The following is a 15,059-nucleotide window of genomic DNA, read 5'->3' on the forward strand; positions in this document are numbered from 1 at the left end:
GGTTAGCAAGAGGACTGTGGGAAGAAACAACCAGCCCCTCAACCAGTCCCTGGATTTTTCATCTTCATGGCACAATGTAAGGGGAAATGGGAGTGATTACTGTAATTAAAACCCAAAGAAGAAAATGCCCCGCGAGACAAATTTAAACCTCTTCTTCTTTGGACACGAGTATGGAGGGAACAGGAGGTCAAGGTACGAGGCTTAACTCCGTGGCAAATTTCACTCTGCAGAGCCCTGCTCCATGCCAGGGTGCTATTTCTTTTGGAACTGTGATCCAAGAGAAAATACAGAAGAGAGAAACTACCTTGAAACCGCAAACACGCCAGAAGCCGAGTCGGTTCCGAGTCTATTTAGTCATTACGCTATTTAGAAGAAAGTTAGTGAAGAGGGGGAAACAGAAACAACACCGTGTTGTCCTTCTCCCCACGGCTCCACAGAACTCTCCAGCATTTAGAGTCACTGTGACTTGCTCTAGAAAAACCACGGAGGGGATCTGGGGATGCAGCCTGATGGGCAGCGTGTTCTCTTGGTATTCCGCAGGGCCTCCAGCACAGTCAGACCAGGTCTGGTGGTGTAAGTTTGTTATTCTAGTGCTGGTGTGTGTGTGTGTGGGGGGGGAGATCCAGAAGTTCAAGGCCATCCTGTGATATTTACAGAGAGTTCAAGGCCAGGCTAGGCTACACAAGGCCCTAGAGCAACGGTTCTCAATATTCCTAAGGCTTAAACCCTTTAATATAGTTCTTCATGTTGCAGTGACCCCCAACCATAAAATTATTTCATTGCTACTTCATAACTGTAATTTTGCTACTGTTACAAATTGTAGTGTAAATATCGGATATGTAATCCCTGAGAAAGGATCGTTTGCCCCAAGGGGGTCGCGACCCCCACACAGGTTGAGAACCACTGACCTAGAGGGAGGGGCAGGGCGACACCCATCCCAGAGGAACAACGAAGAGCCCTGAACTAAGCTGAGGGTGACTCCTCAGAGATGGCCTCCTAGAGCTGCACTTCCCTTGGCTACGAGTTCACCCTCCATGATACTGTGTACAGCGGTTGCCCAGTGGTCTATAGTAGAGCACCAATGTCTACTCTAACTTCATGCCCTGACTTCCAGGCACCTGGGAGGGAAGAGCTGGCAACAGTCCCATTTCTCCGGGAACTGTGCCTCTGTTGTTGTGGCTGCTTAAGGCTCCTTCCAAAAGTGCTCCGCCTTGAGGAGAGATGGGAAAAGATTCAAGAATGCTTTGTGTTCCCAGCTGGGTCTTGGACTGAGCTCAGGGATGCTGTTCCATGAAGCAGGACGAGTCAGACAAAGTGCATGACATCTGATGCTTGCCTTTGTGTGTTTAAAGTAAAACTATGACCTGACAAGAAGGGTAACATGTGGACCTAATTTTGAAAATATAAACAGAAAGCACCCCCACCCCAATATTACCATTTAAAAGAAAAAAATGAAAAGCAAACCTCAAAGATACCTTTCAAGGAAGTCATGGTTGTGACAAACTAACAAAAGTAATAAAATGTCGTGTAAGACACCGCAACCACTAGAGTGAGGGTCTCATGCTGTCAACCTAAGATCTGATACCTACAGTGTTTCTCTGGATGAGTAAAAATAGCATCGATCTTGATACGCCAAGTCATTTCCAACACGTCTTGGCTTTTGTTGTTGTTTGTTTGCTTGTTTTTTTAAGTAGTAAAGGGTTATCCTTAATAAAATATCCATTGTCACTATTTTGCTTAAATAAATCCATTATAATTGGGGATAAACTAAAATTTTAAATTTCACCTTGTGTTTATAATTTAAATGTACAAAAAAAAAAAAAACCCTGCCTAATCAATGGAAACTAGATTGTTAAATCTGACTTTCTTATTCCCAGAAAAAAAGCACAGAACTGTTGAGTTCACATCACGCTAGAGGAAGAAGCCTCTTCTGGTTTTAGAACAGTTTTATTCGCCGGGCGGTGGTGGCGCACACCTTTAATCCCAGCACTCGGGAGGCAGAGACAGGCGGATCTCTGTGAGTCCAAGGCCAGCTTGGTCTACAAGAGCTAGTTCCAGGACAGGAACCAAAAGCTACGGAGAAACCCTGTCTCGAAAAAATCAAAACAAACAAACAAAAAAGAACAGTTTTATTCACAAAATTCAAATTAAAAAGAAAAAAAAAGATGGAGGTAAACCTGTTGACTCAGGCCTCTAATCCCAGCACTTAGGAGGCTGAGGCAGGAGGATGTTACAAATTCAAGGCCAGATTGGACTACAGAGTAAGATTTTGTCTCAAAAACAAACAAAGATTAAAAAACCTATTCCTTTAAGTATGACAATTGGGAACAGTGGTATTTTGAGACTGTTGTCGCTGGGGATAGGATACAGAGCCACATACATACCCTGATCTACACCTCCCCTCCCCCAAATTCTTTATTCTTATGTTGAGACAGAGTTTTGGTTATCAGCCTAGGCTAGCCTCAAATTCTGAACCCTCCTGCCTCAGTTTCCAGAGCAGCCAAAATTATAAGCATGCATTACTGTGCCCCACTTTAGGGCAAAAACCAAAACAAAAACCAGAGGAGGCGAGTGGAGGAGAAGGGGGAGGAGAGGAGATGAAAACAGAAGTTCCCAAGTCAAAAGATGTTGAAATTTCATTACATAGTACAAGAATATTCTTCAGAAGAAGTCATTGCAGATGACTTGGAATTATCCTCAGGTAGTTAAAAAAATAATTTCAAATGCTTAAACAACAACAACAACACAACTGGGGGTTCCTATAGGAATTCTATGGTAACTGCACTCCAAAAGAAAGGCAGGAGGGTGTCACCGACAACAGAGTCCACACATCTGAACATGACTTTGCGGACGCACACACACCTTGTATGTAGGGCACTAGAACATTGAGCCAACTTCCAAATAACATCAGATTTAAACTGCTACTCACTTTTTTTTTTTTTTTGGTTTTTCGAGACAGGGTCTCTCTGTGGTTTTGGAGCCTGTCCTGGAACTAGCTCTGTAGACCAAGCTGGTCTCGAACTCACAGAGATCCGCCTGCTTCTGCCTCCCAAGTGCTGGGATTAAAGGCATGCGCCACCACCGCCCAGCGCTACTCACTTCTTTTAAATCACCTTCCTTTCACTACAAGGCCACGTGTGTCACCTGCCTACATAATAAACAAGCCAAAGGAACTACAGCAAGCAGATTTGTCTGTAGAAGCCCGATACAAACACAGACTAACCATAGCATCATTGGGAGGGAAAAAATTAAACATCTACCAAAAAGCAATAAGTGATCCCTTTCATCTTGGCGTGGTCTTTGTGTGTGAGGAGGAGGAAGAGGAGAAATCAGTTGAGACTAAGAAATGGAGGTGAAATGAGAAGTGAGAACCAATAGGAAGTGTTGCCAAAATGTTTCTGTTGTAATACTTCAAGCATCGGTAGCACCTTTTCCTCCTCCTCCTATATACACTATGAAGTACACACTTAAGAAACACACCCCTCTTACACTCAACACAGCATATATTAACAGCTTCTCTGGCAGAAACAAGAACACAGGGGAAGGTGAGGATTAGGGAGAAGGTGAGGTCACTGGGTCTACAGCAAAGATTTCTGGAGGAATTTAGCTCTGAGTTATGCAATCACCAAACTGTTGGTGACAAAAATCAACTCTTGTTTTTGTTTTGTTTCTGATGTGGGGGGGCGAGGAGAAGAAGAGATGGGGAGACCTTCCCATTCCTTTGCTGTATTTCAGTTTAGTGCTTGAACCTACAGAGAACAGGCCACCCTCCAGTGACACTCTGCCTGAGGACAGGTGGTGTTTTAACTGGACGGACAGATACCACCACAGATACCACCAAGGGCTGCATGGTGAATTTTTTTTTTCTTAAAACCACCAGCCCCTTTCCCATTTGGCACTGTCAATGTGAACATGAACAGCTGTATTCTTTCCCAAGGTGGAAAACAGCTACCAAACAAACACGCAAACATCAGCCGGGGCCACCCAGCAGCGGCTTCCCCAACTGTAAAGATTCGAAACCAATTCAGGGTTCACGAATGAATTAGAGAAACGGGAAACAAACGGTACCTAAATGAAATACATGCTATAGGCAGTGAACATCAGACAACAAAAACAAATGAACAATAGCAGAATACTGAGGTAGGAGGCCAAGTCCTATATCCTAATTGAACGGTAACAAAATTGTGCGAGATAATGCGGACTCAACAGCTGAAAGCTTATTAGGGCCCAGGCAGCCATCCAACCGATTTGGAAACCCAAGACACAAGCAGATGATACAATGCCACTACTACAAGACTGCACAAAGTCCTCAGCCCAGTGACACTGGCCCTCTCAAGGGCTACTCTCTGAGGATACTCCAGGGGACAGCCTACAGAAGGCAAAGATGCAAGGGATGGGTCCATAAGGGTTAAGTGTGAATCTCTAAACTAATAAACAGTGACCTGAGCTGGCAACTAATTCCACCTATCTGGGCCTCAGTTTTCTTGTTTGTTTGTTTTGTTTTTGTTTTACAATAAAGGAAAGAGGTATAATCCCCCCCCGGGGGGCGTGGAGGCTTCCCAAATCTAAGATTCTATAACCCAGTTTGCCACTATTTATTTCGTGCAAATTGTGACCCACAGCAAGACAAGCACAAAAAGTGGGCATAGGTCCTTGAGAAAGAGAATCGGTATCTCTTTTTGCCTTTGAAAGCCTTGTGGCTTTTATTAATCCCAGCTTGCTAAACGCTGGCGCTTGTTTTTCTTCTTTGCCTTTTCCATCACTGCTGGCTACAAGTGTTTGCAAACGCCTCCAGCTCCGGACAAGTTTTTTTCTTCTTTGATCGCTCTGACCATCTTGCCAGATTCCTTTAGCCTCAGACTAGCTTCGGTGATAAGACAGCTCTCCTTCCGACTCCCCATATCTACCCCCGACACCGGGAGCATTTTTTTTTCCAGTCTTCAACCCTGGCTGGGGGGGGGGAGAACGAGGAGGGAGGGAGGGAGGGAGGGAGGGAGGGAGGGAGGAGGGAGGGAGGGAGGGAGGGAGGGAGAGAGAGAGAGAGAGAGAGAGAGAGAGAGAGAGAGAGAGAGAGAGAGAGAGAGAGAAACAGCCCGCATCCCACCACCACACGTACAAGCTCAGGCCTGGCAGGTCCTGACGCGGGATCCCGCAGCCCAGAGCCTTATCAAAATGTTGCTATTTGTTGTCTTGACTCCTTATAAGGCGCTTTTTCTTAAAGCTTTGCCAATAACCCCCTCACCCCACAGGGCACCTCCGGCTCATCTATCTCCCCAGACTCTCCGGCACCCCACTTTGCAGGGGGAGGTAATAATAAAAAGAGGAAAAACTGGGAGAGAGCAGAGACTCTACAGAATTGCAACAGGAAGGTGTGTGGCGGCCGACAGCAGTCCCCTGGCTCCCAGGGGATCGGCTCTGGGGGTGTCCCTCACACACCCATCATGACACACACGCGCCAACACTTTCCACGGCATCTACGGCGCCCCCCGCCGCGGCCTCCGCGCGTCCCCCTCGCGCCCCCCCCCCCAAACAGCGCCCTGGGCCGCTCCGCGGCCGCCCAGCGCGCGGCCCCCGCGGCCTCCCCACGGCCCCGGAGCGATGGCGGCGGCTTGGCCCTGCCCAGCTTCAAGGCAGTAAAAGCACGGGGGCCCCACCCGGGCTCCCCGGCCCCCGGCCGCACGCCGGACGCAGCTCCTACCTCGGTCTGCCCCCACGGGAGCCAGCGGTTCCTCCGGCCCGCACGCTCTCTCGCGTCCACTCGCTCCCTCCCCGTGCAGGACCTCCGCGCGTCGTCGCCGGCGCTTGGTCCCCGCCCGGGGTGACGGCTTGGGCCGACGACTCTTCTCCCGCCCGGGGCCCACGGGGGCGCGCGCGCCGCTCTCGCGCTCAGGCTCCGGGGACGCGCGCCCGCCCGTCGCCCCGAGCGCGCCTTGCTTCCTGGTTCCTCCCAGCGCGCGCTCCCCAGCCCCGAGGTCCCTTCGCGCCCCCCCTGCGCGGCCGCCCTGCGGGGGCCCGGAACCCTCTGCGCGCAGCGGGGCGCGGGGGCGCGCTCGTCCGGGCCTGCGCCGCGCGCTCCCGCTGCTCGCCGAGTCTGTGCCCAGGCGCCCGGCACATGCTGCTTTGTTTGGGTGGGGGCGACCACCGCTTAACGGCGCGGGCGGCTGTGGTAGTGGCGATTGGACCCCCCTCTGCGGCCCGCCCACCTCCCTCCCGCCAGGAACCAGGCCCGCGTTCCCGGTCCTCTAGCTCTCAAGCCGAGGGCAGAAGTCCATAGTAACCCCGATCAATAATTATCCCGGGCTTGTTCCCCGGAGGGCGGCTTAAACCAGGGCCCCTGTCGCACCACCCCGACGGGCACAGGCAGGACCGGGTTGACTGGATCGGTGGACTGCCCTTAGGTGAATTTATTGGGCACAGGGGAGACGCCTTTCTCCCTGGGAATTTTTGCCGGCTACCACTAGTAAATGTTATGGGAGTGACAGGTTTATCCAGGACCGTCTGGTCTGTGTTCACTCCAGTGATAGAGGGTCTCCAATGATCCTTTCCCCGATGTTGGGGAGGCGTTGCTGTGTGTGAGAGAAGGCAACCTGAGTCACCCACTCTTCTGCGCTCCATCTCCGGAGCTGGCCAGTGGTTTCCCTGGCAACCCTCCAAGGGCCAGCCGGGCCAGCCCGGAAGCAAGACACATCGGAGGTACAGAAACCCAGTTGCAGGGGCAAAAGAGGGAGGACCCCTTCCCAGCCCCGCACAAACACACAGAACACCCGTTCTCAACAATTTGTTCAACTGAAATTTTTCCTAGCCAGGCATGATCAAGAGGTAAGCGCTCCCATATTCCTCTTCCGAGCAGCTTTCTCTTCACCTTAAGAATAACACCGGCCATAAAGGTTTTTGGGTCCGAAACTGATCACAAAACCCTTCTGCTCCTGCCCCACAGGCTGGGCAACACTTGACACAGTGCTCAGCACAAAATAGAGGCAGGGAGCTCAGAACTGGAGCAGGAAACTGGATGGAAGCTGCGTCCCTGGGTCCCGTGTAGTGGCCCCCACCCACCACCGCAGCCTGCTTATGAGATGTTAAAACTTAAGGGTACATTTCTCCTTTTAAGTTACCATACCTGCATGCCTGCTGCCCCTCTTCCAGGAACACACTCCTGGCCTCTCGGTGCCTACCCTTCTGTGTGATGCTTGCTCGGACACTTTAATACAGTTAGTTCCTCAGGTTGTGGAGAACCCCAGCCATAAGATTATTTTCGTTGCTATTTCGTAAGTGCAATTTTGCTACTGTTACGAATCGTAATGTAAATATCTGTATTTTCTGATGGTCTTAGATGACCCCGTGAGAGGGTCACGACCCACACAGGTTGCTGCTCTAGGGCCTAGCGTCTAGGCAGTATGACTGTTATTCTCCGGTTTCTCACCACACACTTCATGCCGTGCCTTATCGCTACACCTCTTGTGTTGAAGAACCATTTCTTGTTAGCATGTGTCTCCTCCAAGGGCAGACACAATATCCTGTTCACCTTTAAATCCCCCCACCCACACCCAACCCTGTGTAGACACCCAGTAAATATGCTGTACCTTGGAAAAGGAAACTACAAGGACTAAGCACACACCAAGAGCACAAGGTCCAGAAACCATTGTGAACATTTTTCTGCCTTGGTGTCTGTTTTCACTACATAGTAATATCAATACTGCCTATTTCGTGGCATCCTGAGAATCAAGTGAGCAACGAGACGTGAGATACTTCAAACACTGCCAAGCACGATATTTCTGTTAACTATTATTGTTCTTAATAAGGGCTAAGATTGAAAGTCCTTTTCCTAAGACTGAACAAGGTCTAGGAACCAACTCAGCTGCCGCGCTGTTCATGGAAATCACGACGCATCTCTGACCACTCACTAGGTAGCCACTTAGGATGGAATCTCCTGTGGCTACCTTAGCAAAACAGTAGACTATCATTCTGGGACAGCAAGCGATGTCCAACAGCTCCCTCCCCGCTGGACAATTCAGATGAGCCAGGGTACCTCTTCATTGGGTCATTGGACCATGCTTCTCTAAGTTGTGAGGGCATCAGTCTTAGAGCACAGAAAGTGCTGGGAGGAAATAGGACAGTAGGACCCTGGAAGATTCCAGAAAGATACCTGGAGGTGCAGAGATGCCCACTTGGGGCAGCTCTCAGTCCACTCCAACCTGACCAAGAGACCACATAGAAGAACATCAAGGCCTGTGGCTTGAGATTCTCCGCCAGGACTAACTGGAGTCACCTTCCTTCATACTCGTGCATGACCATGTGGCTGCCTTCATTTCACATCCTTCCTTCATAGCCACAGGGAGATCATGAGACCGTTTTCTTGAAACGTAATTGAAACCACAACCATGCTCCCCTTTAGTCAGTGGCCATGTTTATGTGGCTTCCCTCTAAAGACTTCTCTGGATCCCAGGAATCAGTCTGGCCCCGGGGAACCACCTGCCACCCATTAGTGAAGGGCACTCATGGGAATTTCCCTTCTTTGGTATGGGAAGAAGTCAGAATAGGCCTGTAGAGCCAGAGAGGAGGCCAGACACTTAACAGGGCAGGACACCAGAGACCCCAGTGTTCTTGGGTCTGTGGGAGCTGTCACAGTCATTGCCTTGGGAGGGGGCTCTGCTGGGATTCAGATTGCTTCTGTTCAAAATTAACAGTTAGATCTTCATGCAGCTTTGTCAACTCATCGACCATATATGTGTCCTTGCTCAAACTGCTTAACATCTCTGAGAACCTCAGTATCCTCTCATGTGTTAAGTCATAGTGGGGAGGGGTGAGGAGGATACAGTCTTTCAGGGTACATGCAAGACCCTGGTAACAGTAGGCGTCCCTCCTGAAGGACACGAAGAGCAGGGAAAGAGAACTAGTTCTTCTCTGTCTATCCTCGTGCCTCTTATTCCATGAGAAACGTTAGTTAAACGAATGTTTTTGTTTTTAAAGGGGAAGGTAGGGAATGTGCCTGGGTGTGCTGAGATCCCAGCCCTTGAGAAGCCGGGCCTGGAGGATCACTGCAAGGTTAAGCCCAGCAAAAAGATGGAAGGAAGGAAGGAAGGAAGGAAGGAAGGAAGGAAGGAAGGAAGGAAGGAAGGAAGGAAGGAAAGAGATGAACATGCATACGAAATCAACTAAGCATGCTGCCTGCTTTAAGGACGGCATGCAATAAAAAGCATGCTTTCTTTCATTCTCTCAACTTAGACCCAGCCAGTTTGCTGGGTCAGGAGGGAGCATAATTTTGCTGAGGGGAGGGGAGGAGTAGGGAGGGGGTGGAGTGATGGAGGTGCAGATCCAGGCAGGACTCACCACCTGGAGATTCTCACGCACTCCTATCTGGCACTTGTGTACCTCACCTATCTGGGCACCCTTCCAGGAATAGTTAAGGGCTGGCTCTCTGGAAAGCTCAGGGGCCCCCGCGTCTCCTGGGACAGGGTCACCATGCCCTCTACACCCAGAGTCCTGGGGCAATGGTGCATTAACCAAGGGAGGGTGTGGCTGATGCAGGGGAAAGAACAGTGCCAGCACAGCCAGTCTCTTGCTGGCTTGCAGGGCAGGTTGGAAACTCCAAAGTCAGGCCAGCAGCAGGCAAAGATGCTGCTACTGCTGCTGTTGTTGCTGCTGCTGCTACTGCTGCTATTGCCGCGGGCTGGAAAGCAGGTCAGTAAGATGTGAACAGGCATAGGCCAGGACTGTGAAAGCAGAGCCCTTGGGGACCTCTGGCTTAGAAAGAGTGACCTGGGAAATGCCCTGAACTTGGAACTTCAGGAAGCCCTGAGCTGTTTTAGGAACCTTCTTATCCAATAGGAATGTATAAAGCCCTTATGCTGAGTAAGCAGTAGGACACAGTCCTCGAAAGAACAGATTGGAGCTGGAAGAAGGGACACACGATACACGCAGCGCCAGGTGCTATGACCAAACTTCGAGTGGTTGATTTGCTGGTTTGTTGAGACAGGGTCAGCCCAGGTGGTCCTGGAATTCACCGTGTAGCCCAAGCAATTCTGTCTCAGCCTCCCCGATGCTACCATTCCCGGCCCTGTGGCTGAGTCTTAACAGAAATCCTGACGAATGGGTCTTGCCGTCCTCCTTTTGCGAAAGAGGCTGTTCAGCTCAGAGGTAGATGCGGTTGCACAAGATCACATGGCAGAGCCAAGGTTCGTATTAGGCCCGCGTGAATCTGAAGACTGTGTTTTCTTCTAGATCACCAAGACTGTGCACAAATAGGGTTTCAGCTAAGGGCCAAAGGGGACACAAGTGGACTAGGGTGGCTGAAGTCCAAGGTGAAGAGAAAACCCATGCTTGGGACTGAGCTCACCAGTACAAGGAGGCTTTGGCTTTGGGCTCAACCTTCTTTTGATGCTATGGTCTCCGTTTGCTTCTAGGATGGTCGAGCCACAGTTTGGAGCTTGGAGCACAGGGAGCAGGCAAGGACGATGTGGGTGGTTTGGAGACTTGAGACACCAAGGAACAATGAGAAACAGAAAGAATCCCCCACCAGTCATAACAAAGGAAAGTAACAGAGCACTAGGGGTGGCAGGGAAGGAGCCCTCTCCTGTATACCCCCAGAAGACTTGAGGTTGGCTACAGGCTGGTCAAGGCACAAAAGAGTTCTTGTTGGGCTGGAAGGAGGGCAAACTAGCTCAGCGGGAAGAGGGGCCGATAGTCATCAGACAGAGGACAGCAAAGCCAGGCCGGTCTGGGCTGCTCAGAACCGTGGCCAAGCCCACTCCTGCCCATCCCCTTCTCTCCCACCACTTCCCTGGCCTATGCCTGCTGTGAGCAGGCTGTGAAAAGCACAGGTTTCTTCCTGCCCACCTGGCCAGAGAAGAGATGGGCACCAGTACGGTATCTATACCCCCTTCTCTGTATCTAGAGTACCAGACCTGTCACCATCTCCTCTGAGTAGGTGGGCATGGCAGCTGGGCAAAGGGAGCAAGATTCCTACCCTCCACCGCACCACCCGGACTAGTCCCACACCCTCCCTCCTTCCCTCTGTTCCCAGAAACAAAGGACAGTCACCATGCCTCAGGCAGGGCAGCCCTGTGTTCTCTTGGTGAGTTCTCTGTAAACTGACTTCTCTGAAGAGTGTTAGACACCAGGGGAAAGAGGTAAAAAGGGGCTTCACACCAATACTAAGGCCGCTTCCCTTTTTCAGCATTCACAGAGAAAACACACACACACACTCACACACACACACACACAGTCACACACTCACACACACTCACACACACACTCACTCACACACTCACACACACACACACACACTCCCCAACTCCCGCTCTGACTCCATGGCCATTAACAGAACAACGTTTCTACAGGGATGGGTAGGTGCTGAGCTCTGGTCCATGGCCAAGGCTGGGGGCTGAAATGATTGTAGACAGTCCAAGCAGAGCTCAGATGGTGTGAAGGAGGATGTTTAAGAGCCTCAGGGGTGTCTGGTCACCCCTTCCAGCTATAGGACACAAGCACTTCCTGGGACACCCTAATTTTCTTGGGAACACCCCTCTGGCTCCCAAGTAACAGAAACTCTCCTTGAAGAGGAGACTGAACAGAAAAACAATGATGATTCTGTTCTACCTGCTTACTCTGGGCACAGTGAGGCCAAGGGAGACCGCTACCTCCGTCTAGTCTCCCTAAGAGGCACATTGCAGGCCTGAAAGTCTGGAAGATTACCCTGGGCTCTGAGGACTAAAAAAGGCACTTAGTATTATCTTTCCCTTCTCTGTTAAACCAAATTCACCTTCTTACAACACATGGTCACACGGGCTTATTCTGCACAGCAGGTCTCTGCTTAGGGCAATGCAGGGGCCACAGTTAATATCATAGAACCATCAGCAGGAGGCCAGCCAGAGGAGACCTCTTCACTCTACATGTGTAGAGTGGCTTGGAGGTGGCACACCTACGAATGGTCACTGAGACCCTACCCACAGGCTGTTGGTGGTGGCAACTACACACAATACCAGACATATGACTTCAGATAGGTCTCTTACATGGATGAATCACTGGAGTGAGTCCAGCCCTGCCTTCCTTCCAAGGTTGTTGGCAGGATCGGTCAAGCTGCCTAACATGTTAGCACAAATGTACCATGATTCAGGTCAAGATGGCACGGAGGGGGATTTGTTTCTGTGGGATTTGTGTGTGTGTGCGTGCATGTGTATGGGTACACATATGTGTATGGTTGGCTACACATGTGTGCACAGGTGCATATGTGTGTATAGGTGCACATGCGTGTACGATGTACACATGTGTATGGGCACACATGAGTATATGGTGTGCATGTGTGTGTGGGTGTACACATGTGTATGACTACATATGTGTGTACAGGTACATATGTGTGTGAGTGCACATGCATGTATGCACACACATACATGAAGGCCAGAGGTCATCCTCAAGTGTCATCCTCAGGAGCTGTTCACCTTGCTTGTTGAGACAGGATCTCTCACTGGCACTTGGGATAGTTGACCATGCTAAGATGGCTAGACGGTGAGCTCCAGGGACTTACCTGTCACCACATCTCTGGTGCTAGCATTACAAACGCACACCACCATATCGAGTGTGTATGTGTGTGTGTTAATCAGTTAATCCTGTTAATTCCCCTTACTCCACTGAATACCAAAATTGGGGATGAAACACAGTCAGAGGCAAGAGGACAGCCTCTACTTCCAGTCCATCCAGACATCAGGCAGTCTCTGATCTGTCTAACCCTCTTCCCCTAGGCCTCAGTTTTCTCCCCTAGAGCTTGGTCCCCTAAAACCACCAAGGTGCTTTGTGGTGGGAAATTGCAGAGACCAAACCAAGGGACTGAAGGCAGAAAAAAAAAGAAAAAGAAAACAAAAACCAAATTTGACACTTCCGGGTAGTTGTGTTATCTGGAGTCCTAACCACAGCCACCTCTGCCCCCAACCCAACACAGCACTCTTCCCTCCTGGGCTCCCATCTTGGGAGAGTTGTAGAGCTGCCCCGCACCCCACTGCCCATTGTATCTCACTGACATAACAACGCATACAAAAAGGCAGAATCAAGCAGTGAACGGCGCAAGCTGAACTGGCAAAATGTCTCAGTGGGTAAAGTCTCTTGCCAAGCAAGCTTGGCAACCCATATAAGGTTGACAGAGAGCCATTATCCCATGGTTGTTGTCCCCTAACCTCCACACAAGTGCCACAGCGTGTGCGCACACAATAGTGATAAGAAAGAAGCAAAGAGGGGCTGGAGAGATGGCTCAGAGGTTAAGAGCATTGCCTGCTCTTCCAAAGGTCCTGAGTTCAATTCCCGGCAACCACATGGTGACTCACAACCATCTGTAATGGGGTCTGGTGCCCTCTTCTGGCCTGCAGTCATACACGCAAACAGAATATTGTATACATAATAAATATTTTTTAAAAATTTTTAAAAATGAAAGAAAGAAGCAAAGAGCCAGGCAGTGATAGCACATGCCTTAGGCCCAGCACTTAGGAGACAGAGGCAGGTGAATCCTGTGAGTTTGAGGCAAGCCTGGTCTACAGAGAGAGTTCCAGGACAGCCAGTACTACACAGAGAAACCTGTCTCAAAAAACAAAAAAACAAAAGATGATGGAGAAGGAGGAGGAGGAGGAGGAGGAGGAGGAGGAGGAGGAGGAGGAGGAGGAGGAGGAGGAGGAGAAGAAGAAGAAGAAGAAGAAGAAGAAGAAGAAGAAGAAGAAGAAGAAGAAGAAGAAGAAGAAGATGATGATGATGTTTAGAGATAGGAGAATTAAGAGGCTCAGAATGACCTAGTCAGAAAGCAACCCATGGGCCCACGTTAGGTCTGGGGACATGAGTGGGCTCTGAAGACTTTCTCCTCCATTTCAGGTGTTTGCTGGCACCTCCATCCTAACTTTTTAGGACACAGGCCTGGCCACCTTCCCAGCAAGCCAAGCCCAACCCAGCCAGGTGTTTGGTGGGAGCAGCAGACTTCTGGGGGTCCTGGGAGAGAGATCTGGAGGAGCTGATGCCTGGAAGCAGGTGGGCAGCTCCGTACTACCAGCTCCCAGGGATCCAGATGGAGGGCACAGCTGGCATGATTCTCTACCTGTAGAGTTAGCTCAGAGAACTTGGGAAACCCAACTTGGAATCTGAGGAACCTGCTGTCACTTACTCCCATACTTGGCTGCAGTGAGATCGGTGGGCACAGGTGCCAAGTGGGGTCCATTTACCATGGGGGCTATGGGTTGGATCTGCCACTGGCAGGCTTCAAGACTCTGGTCAAGTCACTTCTCCTCTCTGGCCTTTTATTTGCATTGGTAAAATCACCTTCATGGCCACTGCCAATATTGCTCCTTGATGTTCATCTGGAGCTGTGGGTCTGATGGGCTCCCATCCAACCCACTGTACAGAGAGAGAAAGGATCACATTTCCTTCTCCAGAACCCCTTACCCCATCTGGTCCCTGTGGAGCATCTGAAAAGCAAGGTCCCCCCCATCTCCTTTACACCCACCTCCCAGTTTTCAATTCCTTTCCTCGTGATCCTGCCAAGTAAAGTCACCGTGACCACACACAGAGGGCGGGGAGAGCCCAGACATTTCAACTTCTGCAGAAAAACTTCAGGGTTCCCCTCCCTCCCGCAAAGTAAAAAGAATAAAACCGGGGAGGGAGGTCTTATGGGTCAGAAAGAGAGATCAGGAACTAGGAATGGAGAGAAAAGACACAAGATGAAATTAGTGAGGAGGAAGCCAATGAGAAAGATCCCCCCAGGCGACTGGGGCCTGGCTGGGATGGGCTGTGAGTAGGCAGCCAGTCTAGCCCCTCCTTTGCTACTGCCCATGCCAGCTGCCAGGCAGAGAGGAGGCCCAGAGGAGAGGGAAGCTGGACAAAGGGGATGGCAGGCTTCCAGCTCGGCCTTGTCCAACCCTTGGGCCTTGAGGGGGAACTCTTAGGGATGGGGACTCTGATCCAGGCAAAGCTCCAGGGAGCAGGTCTGCAGCCATGACAAAGTCTGCAGGCAGATGTGAGGTTGAAAAACGCAAAAAACACCCCTTCCTGGGCCTTTTTAGAAGACAGACATCCAGCCTCAGATGAGCACCTTC

General features: G+C 50.5%; 1 protein-coding gene across 1 annotated transcript in view; it reads right to left on the reverse strand.

Annotated features, from left to right (window-relative positions):
• The window catches only part of Stat5b (signal transducer and activator of transcription 5B), a 69,515-nt gene extending 63,505 nt beyond the window's left edge, over positions 1-6,010 (reverse strand). Inside the window, exon 1 of the mRNA XM_057774019.1 lies at positions 5,699-6,010. The gene's annotated coding sequence lies outside the window, so the exon portion shown is untranslated. The remainder of the gene's footprint in view (positions 1-5,698) is intronic.
• Between the last annotated feature and the right edge of the window lie 9,049 nt (positions 6,011-15,059).

This window comes from Chionomys nivalis, chromosome 7 (assembly GCF_950005125.1).
Source record: "Chionomys nivalis chromosome 7, mChiNiv1.1, whole genome shotgun sequence".
Lineage (NCBI taxonomy): Eukaryota > Metazoa > Chordata > Mammalia > Rodentia > Cricetidae > Chionomys > Chionomys nivalis.